The 19,863-nt window shown below is 40.5% G+C and overlaps 1 protein-coding gene across 8 annotated transcripts in view; it reads left to right on the plus strand.

The window, feature by feature from the left end:
* CLOCK (clock circadian regulator) overlaps positions 1-19,863 on the plus strand; it is a 168,516-nt gene that overhangs the window by 24,240 nt on the left and 124,413 nt on the right. The window lies entirely within an intron of this gene.

Below are 19,863 nucleotides of genomic sequence, written 5' to 3' on the forward strand. Positions count from 1 at the left end.
ACCCAGACTGGCCAGGCACCCCAGTGGGGACCCCCACCCTGAAGGGGGTGTGACCAGCTGCAAACAGCCAGCAGCCCGTCATCCAGGCTGGCCAGGCACCCAAGCGGGACCCATACCCTGATCCAGGACACCCTTCAGGGCAAACCAGCCGGCCCCCACCCATGCACCAGGCCTCTATCCTATATAGTAAAAGGGTAATATGCCTCCCAGCACCGGGATCAGCGGAGCCACAAGGCCTCCCAGCACCGGGATCAGCGGAGCCGCAAGGCCTCCCAGCACCGGGATCAGCGTGACAGGGGGCAGCGCCCAAACCCCCTGATCGCCCTGCGGCTCTGTGTGTGACAGGGGGCGGGGCCACAACCTCCCTATCCGCCCTGCTCTGTTCGTGACAGGGGAAGGCGCCCCAACCCCCTGATCAGCCCTGCTCTGTGCCTGATAGGGGGGAGCTCCCCAACCCCCTGATCGCCCTGCGGCTCTGTGTGTGACAGGGTGCGGCGCCCCCCCCCCCACAGGCCCTGCGCTGTGTGTGATGGGGTAGAGCCGTAACCTCCCCATCAACCCTGCCCTGAGTGTGAGAGTGGCGGCGCCCCAACCCCCTGATCGGCCCTGCTCTGTGGGTGATAGAGGGCGGCGCCCCAACCCCCCCTCCACGGGCCTTGCTCTGTGTGTGATGGGGTAGAGCCATAACCTCCCCATCGGCCCTGCCTTGAGTGTGACAGTGGTGGCGCCCCAACCCCCTGATTGGCCCTGCTCTGTGGGTGATAGAGGGCGGTGCCCCAACCCCCTGATCCGCCCTGCTCTGTGTGTGACGGGGCGATGCCCCAATTCCCCTATCGGCCCTGCTCTGTGCGTGACGGGGGGGGGAGCTCCCCAACCCCCTGATGGGCCCTGCTCTGTGCGTGACAGGGGGCAGCGCCCCAACCCCCTGATTGGCCCTGCTCTGTGCATGACAGGGTACGGAGCCCCAACCCCCCTGATGGGCCCTGCTCTGTGCATGACGGGGCAGCGCCCCAACCCCCTGATTGGCCCTGCTCTGTGCGTGACAGGGTACGGAGCCCCAACCCCCCTGATGGGCCCTGCTCTGTCAGTGACAGAGGGCAGCGCCCCAACCCCCTGATTGGCCCTGCTCTGTGCGTGACAGGGTACGGAGCCCCAACCCCCCTGATGGGCCCTGCTCTGTCAGTGACAGAGGGCAGCGCCCCAACCCCCTGATTGGCCCTGCTCTGTGCGTGACAGGGTACGGAGCCCCAACCCCCCTGATGGGCCCTGCTCTGTCAGTGACAGGTGGCAGCGCCCCAACCCCCTGATTGGCCCTGCTCTGTGCGTGACAGGGGGTGGCGCCACAACCTCCCCATCGACCCTGCCTTGAGTATGAAAGGGGGCGGTGCCCCAACCCCCCAATCGGCCCTACCCTGAGCATGACTGAGGGTGGCATCGCAACCTCCCAATCTGCCCTGCTCTGTGCATGACAGGGGGCGGCGCCCCAACTCCCCAGTCGGCCCTGCTCTGAGCCCGACCAGAGGCTGCACCTAGGGATTGGGCCTGCCCTCTGCCACCCGGGAGCAGGCCTAAGCCAGCAGGTCGTTATCTCCCGAGGAGTCCCAGACTGCGAGAGGGCACAGGCCGGGCTGAGGGACGCCCCCCCCAAGTGCACAAATTTTTGTGCACCGGGCCTCTAGTTCTAGATAATGAAAGCCTAATACACTAAGTGTCCGGTTGTCCAGTTGGCCGTTCAACCAATCAGAGCGTAATATGCTAATGATATGCTATGGCTGCTAAACTGCTCGCTATGACATGCACTGACTACCAGGGGACAGACAGTCGACTGGTCAGCCAGTCACTATGACATGCACTGACCACCAGGGAGCAGGCCTAAGCCATCAGTCGGACATACCCCAAGGGCTCCCAGACTGCTAGAGGGCATAGTCTGGGCTGAGGGACTCGCGCCCCCCCCCCCCCGTCCCTCCCTGGAAGTGCACGGATTTCATGCACTGGGCCTCTAGTGTAAAAATAATAGAGCATTAATATTCAAAAGGCAAAAAAGATACTGGAGACTTACTCAGAAAAATCTTATTGATAGAAGAATTTAATGGCCCTCTCTTAGATCATAGTTTAACAAATGAACAAAAAAATTAAGGCTGTGGAACAGATTAATATCCCAATTAGAAGCAGAGTTTGATGGATAGATTGAATCCTACCTTGAAAATAGAGACAATACCTTCTTTCCAAGAACATATACACAATTGATTGTAGTACTAGATAATAAAGAAATCTTTAGTACATTTTTAAAGGTAGGAGTAATTTAGAGTTGCCTATATAATAACTACTAGCCACATCTAACAATTTATTTTAAAGTTGAATAAAATTCAAAATTCAGTTTCTTAGTCTTAATAGCCACATATCAAGTGCTAAATTGGAATGATTGCCTGTGGAATGAAAAGAGAAGAGAGCAGATTGAAGACATCATAAGTAAACTAAAATCTTCTCTTTCCTACCTAGGAGTCAGTAGACATAATTAGAAGTTAATCAAGAGGGAGTGAGATAGAGACATGTTGTCTCTAATTTTGGAGATAAATATAAAAAAATACACAAATAGCTATAATAATTGCTTCCTGATAGCAGGACTGCAGGTAGGGACAGTTAGACAGGCTGCCTTTCCATTATAAGCCTTTAGCACTATTTCTTTTAAAACCTTGTGTATTTATTATTTCAATTAGAGGCCCAGTGCACGAAATTTATGTACTCGGGCGGGTGGGAGTTCCTTCAGCCCAGCCTGCGCCCTCTCTCAGTTCAGTAACCCTCAGGGGATGTCTGACTGACGTGGAGGCGGGAGAGGCTCCTGCCACCACCGCTGTGCTCACCAGTTGTGAGCCTGGCCGCTGGCTGAGCGGCGCTCCCCCTGTGAGAGCACACTAACCACCAGGGGGCACTTCCTGTGTTGAGTGTGTGGTCAGTGTGTGTCATAGCGACTGGTCGTTCTGCCGTTCAGTCGATTTGCATATTAGCCTTTTATTATATAGGACTAGAGACCTCATGCATGAAATTCGTGCACGGGTAGCGTCCCTAGGCCTGGCTGGCAATCAGGGCCGATCATGGCCTTCTGGCTGCCGGCTGGGGCCTTGCTTTGTTCCGTGCCGCCCCTGGTGGTCTGTGCACATCATAGCGAGTGATCGAACTCCTGGTCTCCGGGTGGAACTCCTGAGGGGACACGTTGCATATTAGCCTTTTATATATGTAGATAATATGTAAGTTTTAAGAAATTGGTAAGAGATATAAGCAAAATAAAAGCAGCCTAGAAATTGACTTTGCACAACAGTTTCTAATCTTATAAGTGTAATTTTCATTCCATTGCATAAAGTAAAAAAATTTACTAGTTCACTTCAGATTTATTTGATTACAGTTTATACTAAAAGTATTAAAACAAATTTTTTTAGGCAGTAGTAGCCAAGTCTTCTACTTACAAATGAGGGCAGCAAGGAGTTAATTCTCTGTGATTTTGGGCTTATATTAATCTTTGACGAAAATATTTAATTTAGTGAATAAAAGGTTCATATAAAATGTTGGGAGTACCTTAAGATTTTAATTTAAATAAACATCTTTCAGACAACAAAAGCAGTTCAGGAAATAAACATCAAAACATATACTCACGCCCTCTTGTAATTTCCAGGGAATATTTTAAATATAAGTAAAGAGTGATTTTTAACAAGGACATATAACAATTATATGAAATTTTGCTGCTTATATAATGAAGGTACTGGTTATTTAAGATGTCACTTTATATTGCATTATTTACTCATAACCTGTTGCTATAGTTATTATCTAATTTAAGAAATATTGCATTGTATTGCAGAGTCACTATGAGAGAGGAAATCTAGATAAGGGTTAGGGCAAAAGAGAAAGAGGTTTTGCCCTGTTATCTGAGAACATTGCTTGAAAGCATATGGGCAGACTAGTACACAATGTCATTTACTAAATTAGTACAATACTTGTTTTCCAGTTTTCCAAATAGACTGGCCACACCACTTTTTACAGCTTACCACTCTGAAATTCTCAGTATATTGTTGGCTAATGATTCAAGTAAGCTTTATACACGAATAAGAAAATTAAGCATATAGGGATTAAATCAAAACACTTAGCTTAGAGGAATAGCATTACACAGCAATTATCAAAAAGGCCAAAAATAAACCCCCAATTAAGATTCGGGGAATATGGTGTTCCTAATTAATTTGTACTTATAAAGATCTAAAAGTCTTGGTCTCAATACTTTTTTTAACATTTAAAAGTTAAATATTTTAGAAATATATTAGTATATTTTTCTGCCTTGAAATGTAATTTAAATCATTTTAATGACTAATGGTCTTTATGATTATTCTTAAGTCAATTACAAAATGCTTGAGGAAGGTTAGGAGATCGGATACTTGTTTTTGACCTCAAGATAATTCTAAAACTGCTTTTCCATAAATCCTGGATATTTTTTTTTGTTTGTGTCCTCTAACATTAATGCATATTTTAAAAAATTCAATAGTGATGAAATGGCCTTTAAATTTGTTTGCCACTTAACCTATGATTACCAGCACTAAAAGAATTACTTTGATAATTATGGTTTACAATGTGCAGCAGGAGTCTGATGAAGCACAATTGGAACAATACCACACCTGAAACAAGTGCTTATTCTATTCTCTCATCTGTAATCAAGCCATATGCCTGTATGTGATTAGAAGAGGGCGTCTCTTTGTCCTTAGAACTCCTTCTACCCTTTGCTACCTTTTGTTGAAAGCCCCGAGGTTTTGTTACTTGTGAATACTTTCTGTAGATATTACAAGGATAAAAATGAAAATACTATGTTTCTACTATAGTGATAAGTTTCAAATGGTAGGGACTTTTTGTTCAGTGATACAATCCTAATACTCCAGATAGTACCTGGTCATAGTATATAGTCAGTAATTCGTTTTTGAACATAACTAAATGCAGAAACTATTGATGCATATATCTTATATTCTATTCATGTATTTAGCAAGTATTTTAACATTACTGCATATAATAATAGGCTGCAGATTTATCTCCCTGTCTATCTAAAAGAACATTAAGTTGTATATAATCTGTTTAGACTTTTAGCTTCTTTAGGAGTTTGAGATTAACTTTCATACCACTGGAATACTAAATCATAAATTACAACCTAGTTGCCCAAATATAAATACTCTAATTTGTGCCAATTGAGAATTCTCACTTATACTAGCTTACTTATCACCCACTTAAGAAAATTGAAGCTATTAACAACTTTAATTGATTAAACCATTTTATTTAAGCAATAAAATTTAAGCCGTGTGTTCAAAACTTAGTTTTTGAATCTCTAAAATTCTTAATTATTAAAGATTAGAGGTTGACACAATATTATCATTGGAATATATATCAGATTTCATCATTGGAGCAAAAATGGGAGCATAGGATTTTCTAACTCTTATCTCTGCCAAAATGTCAAGTTAGGTCCTGTGAGCCATCTCACTCCAGTATCTGCCAGCTACAGTGGCCCCAGGCAACTTCTGGGATTCCAAGCAGCTTCCCAGAGGGGCCCTGTGAACTCAGACCCTGATCCTTCTTAGTGCTAGCTGGTTCCTGCGCCCCAGGCTCTGTGAACCCAGGCTCCCAGAAGGCGCCTACAGACCTAAGCTCCTGGCTCACCTCACTGCCTACTGGTTCTCATGGCATCAGACTAATGGTGGGTTTCTGTGAACCCAGGTTCCTGGCACATACCAGTGCCAGCTGGTTCTTTTGACCCTAGGTGGCTCCTGTTGTCCCTAGTTCCCAATCTCTGTGAACCCAGGCTCCTGGCTGGACCCAGTGTCAGGATGACTACTATTGCCCTAGGACTAGGTTCTTGACCAACCCCCATCTTCAAGCTGGCCTCCAGATTTGCTCCTATGGACCTAGGCTCCTGGCCTAACTTCAGCCCCATGCCAGCCCCCAATGTGCCAGCTTTGAGACCAGCTCTGATGGACCCAGGCTTATGGCCTTACTGGGTGCCAAACCCAGCCCTCAAGGTCCCAGATTAGCCTACTCCCACAGCCAGAGGTACTAGGCTTATGCTAGCACTAGGCCAACTCCCATGAAACCAGTCTCCTGGTTCATCCCAGTGCTGGATCAGCCTCTATGGACCCAGATGCTTGACCTATCCCATTGGTACTCAGTACCTGGTTGGTCTCTGTGGACCGAGGATCCAGGTCCACCCATGCAGAACCAGGTTCCATGCCCATCACTACAGATTGAAGCCCTAGGCTTGAGCCAATGAACACAGGCTCCAGGACCTCCTCTTGGAACCAGGTACCAGGCCTGCCCACCTGCTCACCCAGACATCACACCTGCATGCCCAGTAGCTCCAGCAGCAAACTTGCCCTCAGAAACCACCTGATGACCCACTCGGAATCTCTGGACAGGCTTGACTGGTGAAGGACTTTGCCTTGTTGAAGCATGTTGTAAAAACTGGAAGAGGTGCCTGCTCTCTCAAATGTGCAAATACTAACACAAGACTGTAGGATCATGAGTAATCAAGGAAACATGACACCACCATAGGAAACTAACAAAACTTTAATACCTTATACTAAAGTAATAGAGGTCTGTGAACTGTCTGCCAAAGAATTCATAATAATTTTCTTAAATACAGTGAATCTCAAAAAACAAAAGGAGAAGTTCCAACAAAGAAATAGAAACTATTAAGAGAAACAAAAACAAGTCTTAGACTTGGAGAATACAATGACTGAAATGAAGGAAGATTTCAATAGAACTTCAATTTGTAAACCTGACCAAGCAGAAGAAAGAATTTTTGAATGGGAAGACAGTTCATTTGAAATCATCCAATCAGAAGTACAAAATGAAGAGAACAAGAAAGTGAAAAACCCTGTGTGAACTATGGGATATCATTAAATGAAGCAGTCTACTCATTGGAATTCTAGAAGGGGAAGATAAGGAGAAAGGAGCAGAATGCAAATTTAAAGATATGATGGTTGAAAACTTCCCAGATATAGGAAGAGAGTTGAACATCCAAATTCATGAAGCTGGTCACCTCGAAATTTCAGCTGAAAATTATCTTCTTCAAGACACATTGTAATAAAACTATCTAAAAAAAAACAAACAAACACACATTTAAAAAGCAGCAAGAGAAAAAAATTCCTTACATGTAAAGGAACCCCCCATAAGGTTATTAGCAGATTTCTCAGAAACTGTAAATCCAGGACAGTGGTCGCCAACCTTTCGGACCTCACAGACCACCAGTGGTCTGCGGACCACCGGTTGGTGACTGCTGGGCCAGGAGAAAGGATGCTGAAAGAAAAAACTGCCGACCAAGTACTTTACGCAGCAAAATTGTTTTGAATGGAGAGAGAGAGAGATTTTCCCAAACAAAAGCTAAGTGACTTTATCACCACTAGACCTGCTGAAAGAAGTTCCTCAAGTTGAAATGAAAGGATGCTAATTAGTAACACAAAGACATGAAAATATAAACATACTTTTAAAGGTAAGTGTATAATCAAATGCAAAATCTAATATAATATGGTGGTATGTTAATCACTTAATTCTAGTATGAAGGCTTAAAGGACAAAAGTATTAAGTAGCTATAGCTACAATAATTTGTTAATGGGTACACAATATTAAAAGAGGTATGACATCACAAAATATAGGAAGTAAACGTAGAATTTTTGTAGTGATCTGAGTTGTTAGCTCAAAATAGACATATCTATAAGATTTTTAAAAATATATTTTTTATTTCAGAGAGGAAGGGAGAGGGAGAGAGAGATAGAAACATCAATGATAGAGAATCATTGATCGGCTGCCTCCTGCCTGCCCCCTCCTGGGGATCGAGCCTGCAACCCAGTCATGTGCCCTTGACTGGAATCAAACCCGGGACCCTTCAGTCTGCAGGCCTACACTCTATCCACTGCGCCAAACCAGCTATGGCTATAAGATTTTTAATGTAAGCCTTATGGTAACCACAAAGCAAAACCTGAAGTACATACATAAAAGATAAAAGAAGATTTGATATCAAAGTATACCACTGCAGAAAATCATCATTCACAAAGACAGCAAAAAGGAAGAAAGGAACATGGGGACTACAAAACAAATGTTATTAGTAGGCTTTTACCTATCAATAATTATTTAAATGTAAATGAATTAAGCTTTCCAATAAAAAGTAATAGAGCAGCTGAATTGACTAAAAATAAAAAGACCCAACTATATGCAGCCCACAAGACTCACTTCACTTTTAGGACACATGTAGGCTGAAAGTGAAGGGATGGAAAAAGATATTCTACACAAATGCAAACCAAAGAGATCGGGTAGCTGTAAAATAGACGTTAAGTAAAAAACTAACAACAAATAAAGGTCATCTATAGTAATAAAAGGGTAATATGTTAATTAGACTGGATGTCTTCCGGATGTCATTCCAGACATCCTTCCCCACAAAGCCAGACTGGAGGGAAGCTGGCCGGGGTCCCAGGTGCCTGGGAGCAGTCCAAAAGAAGCCAGCTTGGGTCCTGGGTGCCTGCAGGTGGCCGGAGGAGAGAAGCAGCCCGGGTCTCCGGTGCCTGCCAGGTCCTGGGTGCCTGCCGGCAGCCAGAGGAGGGAAGCCCAGGTCCCGGGTGCCAGAGGGAAGCCGGTGCCAGCAGTTGGGGGAAGGAAGGCTTACTCTTGCATGAATTTTTGTGCATTGGGCCTCTAGTTATATAATAAAAAGGGATCAATTCATAAGAGGATATACAATTGTAATATATATGCACCTAACTTTGGAGCATCTAAATATATTAAGCAAAAAGTAATAGAACAACTATAGAATAGTTGGGAATTAAAATACCCCCACTTTCAGCAATGGATAGATCATCTAAATCAGTGGTTCCCACTGTGGGGCACATGCCCCACAGGGGCGGTAATTTGATTTTTAAGGGGGGCAGTTCGAGAATGAGTTATTAACAGTGAATTTTTTGCATTTCTTACGGTTTTAGGATCTCATATACATCATATAAATATATATTGTGACATATTTATGCATTTCAATTCTCTATTACATGTTTTGAAACTTTATTTGCTATTTTTTCATATCACTTCATATTTTTAATAATTTCGTCCTTTCGTTCTTTTATTTTTCTCTTTCATGGATGCCATGTTCTTTGGAAGCTTATTTAGACCAAGTTAATGGCCTTTTAGGCTTTCTTCATGTGAATAGGACTTCGCTTTTTGAATAATAAGAATTTTATATCACAGGGAGGGCCTCAGTATTTTAGAGATGCTTAGGTGGGACATAGCCAAAAAAAGGTTGGGAACCACTGATCTAGACAGGAACTTAGGAAATACTGGACATGAAATATACTTTGGATGAAATTGACCTAGCAGATAAATACAAAACCTTCCACCCAACATCAGTAGAGTGTACACATTCTTCTCAAGCGCACCCACAACTCTCTCCCGGATAGGTCGTGTGTTAGGTCATAAAACAAGCCTTAGCAAATTTAAGAATGTTATAAATATCTTTTTGAGCCACAGTATGATACAACCAATCAAAACAGAAGGAAAACTGGAAAATTCACAAACATGTCGAAGTTAAATAATGCACTCCTCAACTAAACTATCAGTTGGTTAAAGAAGAAATCAAAAGAGAAATTAAAAAATACCTTGAAACAAAAATGGAAACAGCAGAAACATCACTGTATCGATTGGTTGCCTCCTGTGCCCTTGACCAAGAATTGAACCTACAACCCTTCAATGCTCAGGCCAGTGCTCTAAGCATTGAGCCACCAGCCTGGGTGCAAAAGCAGTTTTAAGAGGGAAGTCTATAGCAGTAAATGCCTAGATAAAAAAAAGATGACAACCTAACGGCACTTCAAGGAACTAAAAGAAACATACTAAGCCCAAAGTTAGTGGAAGGAAGGAAAGAAAGATCAGAGCAGAAATAAATGAAATAGGAGGAAAATAATATGTCAGTGAAACTATCAGCTGGTTTTTTGAACAGATAAAATTGACAGAAAAAAAAGTCTCAAAATCAGAAATGAAAGAAGAGATTACAATGGATACAACAGAAATACAAGGCATAGTAAGAGACTACCATGAACAATTTATATGCCAAGAAATTGCTTAAACTAGGACTATAAATTTCTAGAACTGTACAATCTACTAAGACAATTATGAAGAAATAGAAAATTTAAACAGACCAATAATCAGGAGATGGAAACTATTCAAAAGCCTCTCAAAAAACGAAAAGAAAAAAAGAAAAAAAAGAAAAGCCCAGGGCCAGATGGTTTTACTGATGAAGTCTACCAAACCTTTAGAGTAGTTAACACCAGTCCTTCTTAAACCCATCCAGAAAATTGAAGAAGGAGCACTTCCAAACTCATGAGACTAGCATTACCCTGCTACCAAAGCCAGATTAATATAAGAAAACTATAGGCTAATATTTCTGATGTATACAGATGCAAGAATTAACAACAAAATTACTAGCAAACTGAATTCAACAGCTCACCAAAAGGCTCATACACTGAGTGTGATCAAGTAGGATTTATCCCTGGGATGCATGAGTCAAATTAATACACTACATTAATAGAATGAAAGATAAAAATTACATGATCAATTATTGGATAGATGCAGACAAAGCATTTGACAGAGTTAAACATCCTTTCATGATAACATCTGAATAAATTGGGTATAGAAGCTCATACCTCAACTGTAGGAGAGTATGTATTTGTGTTTTAAGCCACAGTTTGTGTTCCTTTGTTTTGGCACCACTAGGAAACTAATGTAAATTTCCATTTAAAAAGTGATGTAAAATTGACATAATTCAAAACCAAAAATTTGCACAGCCCTAACTAAAACTTCTGCCAAAGGAAATGGAAAGAAATGTAACATGCAAAAGACAAATGTCTCAGAATAAAGCGTATTTTAGGAAATGGAAGGAAACCAGAAAAAATATGCTTTGCATTCAATAACACAGTGTATTAGCAAAGAAATACCAAGTGGAATGAAAAATAGAAAACAGAAGTAGAGAACAAACACAATAATTTACAAGGTAGGTAGGTTTTTTGTTTTACTCTTTTTGTAATTTTTCTAGTTTTATTACACTAGGATTTCTCTATACCATTATTGTCTAATAGAACTTTCTGTGATGATGGAAGTGCTCCATAACTATCTGAGCAATAGTAGCCACTAGCAGGAAGCAAACACTTTTTTATTTTTATTTTTATTGCTTAAAGTATTACAAAGAGTATTACATTTGTCTCCTTTTTTTTTTCCCCCCGCCCTTGACAATCCCCTGGAGGAAGCAAACACTTTTAATCATGTTTGCATTTTTTATATTTAACCACTTAATTATAAATATCATATTTCTGCTTTTATTTTTTAAAATTGTTAGAAAAACATAACATTAAATACCATCTCAATCATTTTTAAGTGTACTGTTCAGTAGTGTTAAGTATATTCACATTGTTGTACAACAGATCTTTAGAACTTTTTCATCTTGCAAAAGTAAAACTTTTTACTCATTAAACACAAATTCTCTCTCTCTCTCTCTCTCTCTCTCTCTCTCTCTCTCTCTCTCTCTCTCTCTCTCTCTCTCTCTCTCTCTCCCCTATCCCTAGCCTTTTGCATTTACCTTTCTGCTTTCTATGATTTTGTTTTCATGATAATGATAACTTTAGATACCTTATGTAAATGGAATCATGCAGTATTTTTCCTTAAGCTTATTTTGCTTAGCATAATATCCTTGAGGTTCATCCATTTTATAGCATGTGACAGGATTTCCTTTTTTATTTTATTTTTTAAAAAAATATATTTTATTGATTTTTTTACAGAGAGGAAGGTAGAGGGATAGAGAGTTAGAAACATCGATGAGAGAGAAACATCGATCAGCTGCCTCCTGCACATCTCCCACTGGGGATGTGCCCACAACCCAGGTACATGCCCTTGACCGGAATCGAACCTGGGACCCTTCAGTCCGCAGGCTGACACTCTATCCACTGAGCCAAACCGGTTTCGGCAGGATTTCCTTTTTTAAAGGTGGTATAATATTTGATTATTTATATAGCCTACATTTTCTTTATCTATTCATCTGTCAGTGCACATTTGGTAGTTTTCATCTTGGCTCTTCTGAATAATGCTGCAATACACATGAGTGTGCAAATATCTCTTTGAGATTTTCTTTAAATTAATTTGAATATATATTCGGAAATGTGTTTGCTGGACCATATGGTAACCCTATTTTTAATATATATATTTTAAATATATTTTTATTGATTTCAGAGAGGAAGGGAGAGGGAGAGAGAGAGAGAGATAGAAACATCAATGATGAGAGAGAATCATTGATTGACTGCCTCCTGCACACCCCACACTGGGGACGGAACCTGCAACCCAGGCATATGCCCCAACTGGGAATTGAACCGTGATCTCCTGGTTCATAGGTCGACGCTCAACAGCTGAGTCATGCTGGTCGGGCCATATTTTTAATATTATGAAGAATCTCTGTCCTGTTGTCCATAATGGCTGCATCATTTTACATTCCCACCAACAGTGAGCAGTGGTTCCAAATTTTCCATATCCTCACTAACTCTTATTATTTTCTCTTCTTTTTTCACAGTGTTCATTCTAATGGTTTTGAAGTGATAATCTCATTGTAATTTTGATTTGCATTTATGATTAGAGATGTGTGCTTGTTTATATACCTTTTGGCCATATATATATATATATATCTTCTTTGGAGAAATGTCTACTTCCTTTGCCCATTTTAAAATTGGGTTATTTTGACTTTAGTTGTTGAGTTGTAGAAGTTCCTTATATATTCTGAATATTAGCCTTTTATCAGATACTACTTAGCAAATAGTTTATCCATTTTGTTGGTTGCCTTTTCACTCGGTTGATTATTTCCTTTCATGTGCAGAAGCTTTTTAGTTTGTAGTTCCATTTTTGCTTTTGTTGCCTCCGCTTTTGGTGTCATATCCAAGACATTATTGCAAAATCCAATGTTCTGGTACTTTACTATTTTTTTTCCCCAAGGAGTTTTATAATTTCATGTCTTTAACCCATTTTGAATTAATTTTTGTATATTGTGTACGATAAAGGTCCAACTTTATTCTTTTACATGTCAAAACCCTGTTTTCCCAATACCATTTGTTGAAGAGATTGTGCTTCCCTGTCTTCTTTCTTCATCCCAAAGTTGAAAACTTAAATTTAGTTATTTTATTAGTACCTGTGCAAATCTAAATAAAATATTTAAACTTCTTCAAGATTGTATTTTAAATTCTTGCTATATCAAATAAGGATAGGACCCTTATTTATTTCTCCATCTTATCACTTCTTCACTTCCATTCTTACCTTTTCTTTTGTATTTGACTAGGTTGATAACATTTACATTCTTTTCTGTAATGAAAGTTAAGACATTCAGAATTATAAGTAGGTTTCTTTTAAAAGGTGAACACAATAAACTGCTGTTAATTATTGAGTTACGGTTATTTTTTTCTTCTCTATGGGTCCAAAGTCATTATGCTAATGGAACTCAAAAAATAAAGTATTTGGTATCAAGGTAAGATTGCTTATCTTTGCTTAGAGTTCTTAAGTTTTTCAAAATCATTTGCTACATATATAAACGTTACATAGTCAGACTTTACATTTGTAAAGCATTTACAACAGTTCTTAGTGCTGTGAAATCTATATTATTGTTCATTAAATAAATATACATCCTTTTTTTTCTTTTTATAATCGAATGCAGTTTCTTCAGGAGTTCCTGAGGATATTTTTTTTTTCTTTTCTGTACCCTGAATAATAATATGATTCTTCTGGGGTTGGTTGATCTCCTTAATGGTCTTTTTCTGGCTACTTTTTTTCCTTAAATGTTTGAGGATCATTGTTTTCGGTTCATATTTACTTTATTACTATTCTTTTGTTAATCCTCACCTAAGATATTTTTTCCATTGATTTTTAAAGAGAGTGGAAGGGAGGGGGAGAGACAGAGAGAGAGAAACATCGATGTGAGAGAGATGCATCAATTGGTTGCCTCCCGCAGGAGTTCTGACGGGCTGGGAATCAAGCCCACAATCGAGGCACATGCTCCTGACTGGAATTGAACCCTCAACCCTTGAATTCATGGGCCAATGCCCCAACCACTGAGCCAAAGGGGCTAGGGCTGATTCATTTTTGTTGCTAAAGGATTATCTTGATTATTCTAGATAGCTACTTTGTGTTTCCTTTCTTGTTGTTTAGGTGGGTTTGTTTTCTAATTGCCATCTCTCATTGGAAAGACTGGTAATTCTTTGGGCATAGATGAAGCATCTTGTCTTCTGGCAAGTTTAGGTTTAGAGCATAAGAGCATAGAACCTGTTGTTAATCTCAGGAGCTTTCTGATTATCGTGTTGACATACGCTATATGGATACTAACAGCCATGCCAGAAGATCCATTTTCTTTCTTAGCAGTATGTTAGCTTTCTATAGAAAAGTGTTGCAGCTTGAGGCCTATGGATAAGGGTGGGCCCTTAGCCAGAGAAGGGGTGCAGAGAAGGGACAGGTGCAGTTTTTTTCTAGATTACCTGTTTTCAGCCTCTTTATCTCCTAACTCTGAGCCTAGAGTCTCAGGACTATTGAATCATATCTCCACTGTATCCCTTTATGTGTGAATTTTGGGGTGTGCTTTCCTTAGTTCTGTTGAGCCTGTTAACACACTTAGATCTGCCTTCTGTTCTTCATAATGTACTGACATTTCACTTCTTCATAACTTCCTTCTCCATTCATTTCATTTTTTGTAGATTTATTCCTTTTTTATACTTCTATGCTTCTCTCATAAATTCTCTCCGTCCTCTTCTCCCTTGCATTCACCCCCAGATAGGCCATGTTTCCTCATGGCTCTGTGTACTTTGATAGCATACTACCTTGTGTTTGCTTTGTTTCTTTATATGCCTGCTTTCCTTTCACTTCTTCACATCTTAAAATTGAACCCTCCTTTGCCAATGTGTCAGTTGTCCTTTGTCCCAGACTTTCTTTATGAGCTGAAACAATGGCTTCCAAACTTCATTGACCACAACCTATAGTCTAAAATATATTTATGTTGTCACCCAGTACATATATATGCACATTCATCAACACAAAGCTGAAACGGTAGTTTTAGGAAATATCATTACTAGGTGTCCTGTATGAGTTTTTTTCCTATCCTGTTCATTTTTAGAATGTTGGTTATAACTCATTATATTGCTGGACCAAAGGGTAAGAACATTTATAATTTTGTTAGGATGTTGATATATTGTTCTTCATAAAATTGTACCAATTTCTACTCCCATCAGCAATGTATGAGAGTAATGTCAAAGCTAATAGTGTAAGTGTTTTGGAAATTCTACTCCTAGAGTATGTGACTCATCAGAGTATTCAAACTTGAGCAACACCTGTCCTGCCTAGGAATATAATAGCCTGTACTTTAAATCCCTTTTCAGTAGTAGTAAGAGAGGAAAAAGAAGCCTGTGGGTTAGTTGAACGTTTTTTAGAATTCGATCTCAATTTATTTACAACTAGAGGCCTGGTGCACAAAATTTGTGCACTGGAGTGGCGGGGCAGGGGGATCCCTCTTGCATTCTGGGACCCTTCGCTTCTTACTGCCTGCCTGCTTGCTGCTCCTTAGTGCTGCTGTGGAGGCAGGAGAGGCGCCTGCCACCACTGCTCTGCTCGCCAGCCATGAGCCTGGCTTCTGGGTGAGCAGCGCGCTCTCTGTGGGAGCGCACTGACCACTGGGGGCAGCTCCTGCGTTGAGCATCTGCCTCCTGGTGGTAAGTGCGCATCATAGGGATCAAATCGACTGCTGTTCGGTCGATTTGCATATTAGGGTTTTATTATATAGGATGTTTTGACTCCTTTTTCGCTGAATAGCTATTTTGTGTTTACTCTAGGCATTATATTATGTATACACTAGAGGCCCGGCACATGAAAATTGTGCGCAGGTACGGTCCCTAGGACAGGTCCGTGGTCAGGGCCATCTTCCTCAGCTGACTGCAGCCGGCCCCGCCCCCTGCCACCACCCACCCCGGTTCCCCGTTGCTATCAGGCAATTGGAGCTTGCTGGCTGGGGGGAAGGACCAAGAGGTTGGTTGTTCCTGCCTGCTCACCGGCCCTGCCCCCACCGCGGTCTCCCTTTGTGTGTGGGGAGACTGGTGGGGCGGGGGCTTTGGCCTGGCGCTGCCTGCATCCCCCACCCCCAGTTCCCTGCTTGCCATCAGCTGATCGGAGCCTGCTGGCCAGGGGGAGGGACTGAGAGGTCAGCTGTTCCCTCCTGCTTGCCAGCCCGCCCCTGCCACAAGTTTCCCTCTGTTTGTGGGGTGACCGGCAGGGTGGGGGCCTTGGCCTGGTGCCGCCCACGTCCCCCGCCACCCACCCCCGGTTCCCCGTTTGCCATTGGGCAATGGGAGCCTGCGGGCCATGGAAAGGGACTGAGAGGTGGTCAGTGTGCCTCATAGTAACTGGTTGAGCAGTTGTTCTGCTGTTAGGGTCAATTTGAATATTACCCTTTTATTACATAGGATAGCTTCTCACAGCCTACTGGTCAAGTCCACTTTGCCCCCCCTCCCATTTCTAGTATAATTGCTTTTTATATTTTCTCTTCATACAATGAGAACCATATTACACAGTGTTATACTTTTTGCTTTAACCTCAAAGATAATATAGAAGACTTAGGAGGAGAAGGAAGGTCTATTGTATTTATCCATGTTCTTATTCTTTCCATTCTTCCTTTCTGATTTTCCAGTATTCCTTCTTTTATCATTTCCTTTATGTTTGAAGAACTCCCATTAATCATTCTTTGAGGGTAGGTCTACTGGTGGCAAGTTCTTAGTTTTCCTTCATCTGCGAATATTTTCATTTCCCTGTCCTGAAGGACATTTTATCTGGATATAGGATTCTGGGTTGGCAGTTCTTTTCTTTCAGCACTTGAAAAAATGCTTCTGGATATCAAAAATATGAATATAAATAGAAATTTAAAGTTTTCATTAACTGTGAACATAATGGTCTAAATGTTAAAACATTTTCTTCTAAATTATAATTACTATGAGTACATCATAAATATTGGTTTGTTTTATTATAAACAGTTACTAAACATAAATATATCTTTTCAGAAGGGACTGCCTTTTCCATAGAATTTATGTATCCATGAATGAGTATTACATATGTTAGAATGAGACTGGTTCCAATGGAAATTAAAAATAAACAGAGATGTTTGGCCATTAGTAAGTGTGAGGTTTACAAAATATTTATTGATAATTTTTTAAGTATACAATTACAATAGAAATTACAGTATATTCCTTCCAAATTATATCTAACTAGAGTCCTGGTGCACAAAATTCATGCACAGGTAGGGTCCCTAGGCCTGGCCAGCAATCAGGGCCGATTGGGACCTTCCTGCTGACTGACAGGGCCTTCCTTCTGGCTGCCAGCCAGGGCCTTCCTTTGTGCCGCACTACCCTTGGTGGTCAGCGCACATCATAGTGAGCGATTGGTTTCCCGTTCGAACTCCTGCAGGGACCATTTGCATATTAGGCTTTTATAGATATAGATAGATAGATAGATAGATAGATAGATAGATAGATAGATAGATAGTTCCGTCCATGTAGGAATGAAAAACTGAGCAGAGTAATAATTGTCCAGGCAAAAAAACACATGGATTTACTGTGTCCAGTATTCTTTGGCAAAAGTTAATAAAAATGTTTCTCAATAAATGTTCAAGAGAATGTGAAACAACTTTGGTGTATATTACTTTTGCTTGAAGCTAGGCCCCTTTTTAACTCTTTGAAATCATGGAAAGTGATTGGTATAATGTACTAACTTCTTTCTTATTTCTCTGATAATGGGTAAAGTGCAGATCTTGAGTTCTAATACAAGATGCTTTCCAGATCTTGAATTCTAAATAACTCTAGATAACTCATGTAAGATGTCTGGCCATAAGCTTTTAATTGGGTGAACTAAGTTGTAGCTGTCTTCAATATTTATCATCATTGTTTTTATTAGATATTCTCTCAGGTCAGTTTCTTAATCAAAAATTTGTATTGGGAACAAAATATGTCATTTTTAATATCAGGAATTGCCTTTAACAAAAATGTATGGGGCAAGGAAAGACAGGACCACCTTGGCGATTCCATTAAAGGTTACCCTTCTTCCACAAATCAATATTTCAAATGATTTCTTTGGTCTTTTGGTTGTTTCTGCATCTCAGGGAAGTGCATTATAGTGAGATTTTTAGATGTGTGAGCATTATATTTTTATCTTGTGAACGGGAAGATAATTATAAAATAAAGTGTAGAAAAGGAGAGACCAGCGTGATGCTCTGACCTTGATATTAATTCTGGTAACTGGTTGGTAACTATGGAAATCAAAGATCTGAAAATTGATCCTCTTAAAACCATCTGGCCCCATGTAAAGACTGCTGGATTAAGGTTTAATCTTTCATCATTGCATTATAGTCTTGAATCTTCTGTGGAAAATTCATCTGCTTTTTATTTTCATAACTGTTTAATTCCTTTAAGGACCTTCATTATAGTGCATTAATTACTGCAATTTCTCTGTGTTCTTTGAGCAAGGATTCTTTTCCATTTTTCCTTAGTATGTTCCTCACTGGAGCAGTTTTTTATTCTTCCTCTTTGTTCACCTTTAACAGGTGATTTTTTAATTTATTCCCAGTCCACCCTCTTCAGGTTTTGATTTTTGTTGTTGTTATGCATCAGATTTTATCTGTTTGGTTTTTTTTTGTTTTGTTCTTCATTCATTAAAAAAACAGGATATGTTGTAAATATATAATTGCCACAGGGTATCAATCTTCATTATATTTCAGCGACTAAAACTCCACTAGGGCAGGAATTTGGTGTTTCCTCACCATTGGGTGTGTAGAAACTATCATAGTGAGTTATTGAAGGATCAAGGAACAGACTTTCTCCATCTCTCTTCTTAATAGAAGCTCTAGTTAAAAAAGAAATAACCAAACTATTAAGTTGTAAAGTCTTTTATTTTTATTAATTGATAGTTATAATAGTATTTTTCTAATAGCAAATTAAAATGCTTTTATATTGTGGTTAGAGGTGTTAACATTTCTGATAATTTTTATTTTGATTAATAAAAATTAATGGTAATGTTTAGACTGTTTCATAGAATCATACTGGAAATACCAGGTAATAGTACTTACCTCATAGTAATGTTATGAAGATTGAATTAGTTAATACGTATAAAGCACTTAGAACAGGGCTTCACACATAATGAAGTGCTTGGTAACTATTAATTAGTCATTGGAAATGATACTGAGACTGATTTTTCCCCATCATTCTGCTGGAGGGCCCCTGATGGTCAGTTGATCAATACATCCATGCATAGGGAGGCTGGCTTTGTTGTCTCAGGACAGTCTTTCTTCAGGCCCTGAAAGGACCCTCCACAAGGACTTTACCTCAGCTTCCTTCTCAAAGCCTTGAGGCTATGGGGCTGGGATGAGCTTCAAAATGGCAAATATTTTGTCAAGTCATAAGGGTTTAAAATAGGCTCTGCTTTTCAGCCCTGTATGACCGCTTCACCTCTTACTTTCCTCCCTTGCCCATATCATCTCAGAGATGCCTTCTCTCATCCCTTTTCTTACTCTGAGCAGCCATACTGGACTTCTTTTTCTTCCACACTAACGTCATATTCCTCTGGCCCTTTGAACATGCTGTTCCTTTGGCTGAAATATGTTCTTTCTCTCCCCTCCCCCTAACTTTATTTGGCCAGATCCTACTCATGCTTGCATTAAATGCTCCTCCATAAGGAGGCCTTCTTTAACATTTTCCACCCGACTGGTTTGCATATCTGCCATGCTTTCTCTTCACACCAACATGATTCTTAAAGCCTTTTATCCCA

This window comes from Myotis daubentonii, chromosome 1 (assembly GCF_963259705.1).
Source record: "Myotis daubentonii chromosome 1, mMyoDau2.1, whole genome shotgun sequence".
Taxonomy (NCBI): Eukaryota; Metazoa; Chordata; class Mammalia; order Chiroptera; family Vespertilionidae; genus Myotis; species Myotis daubentonii.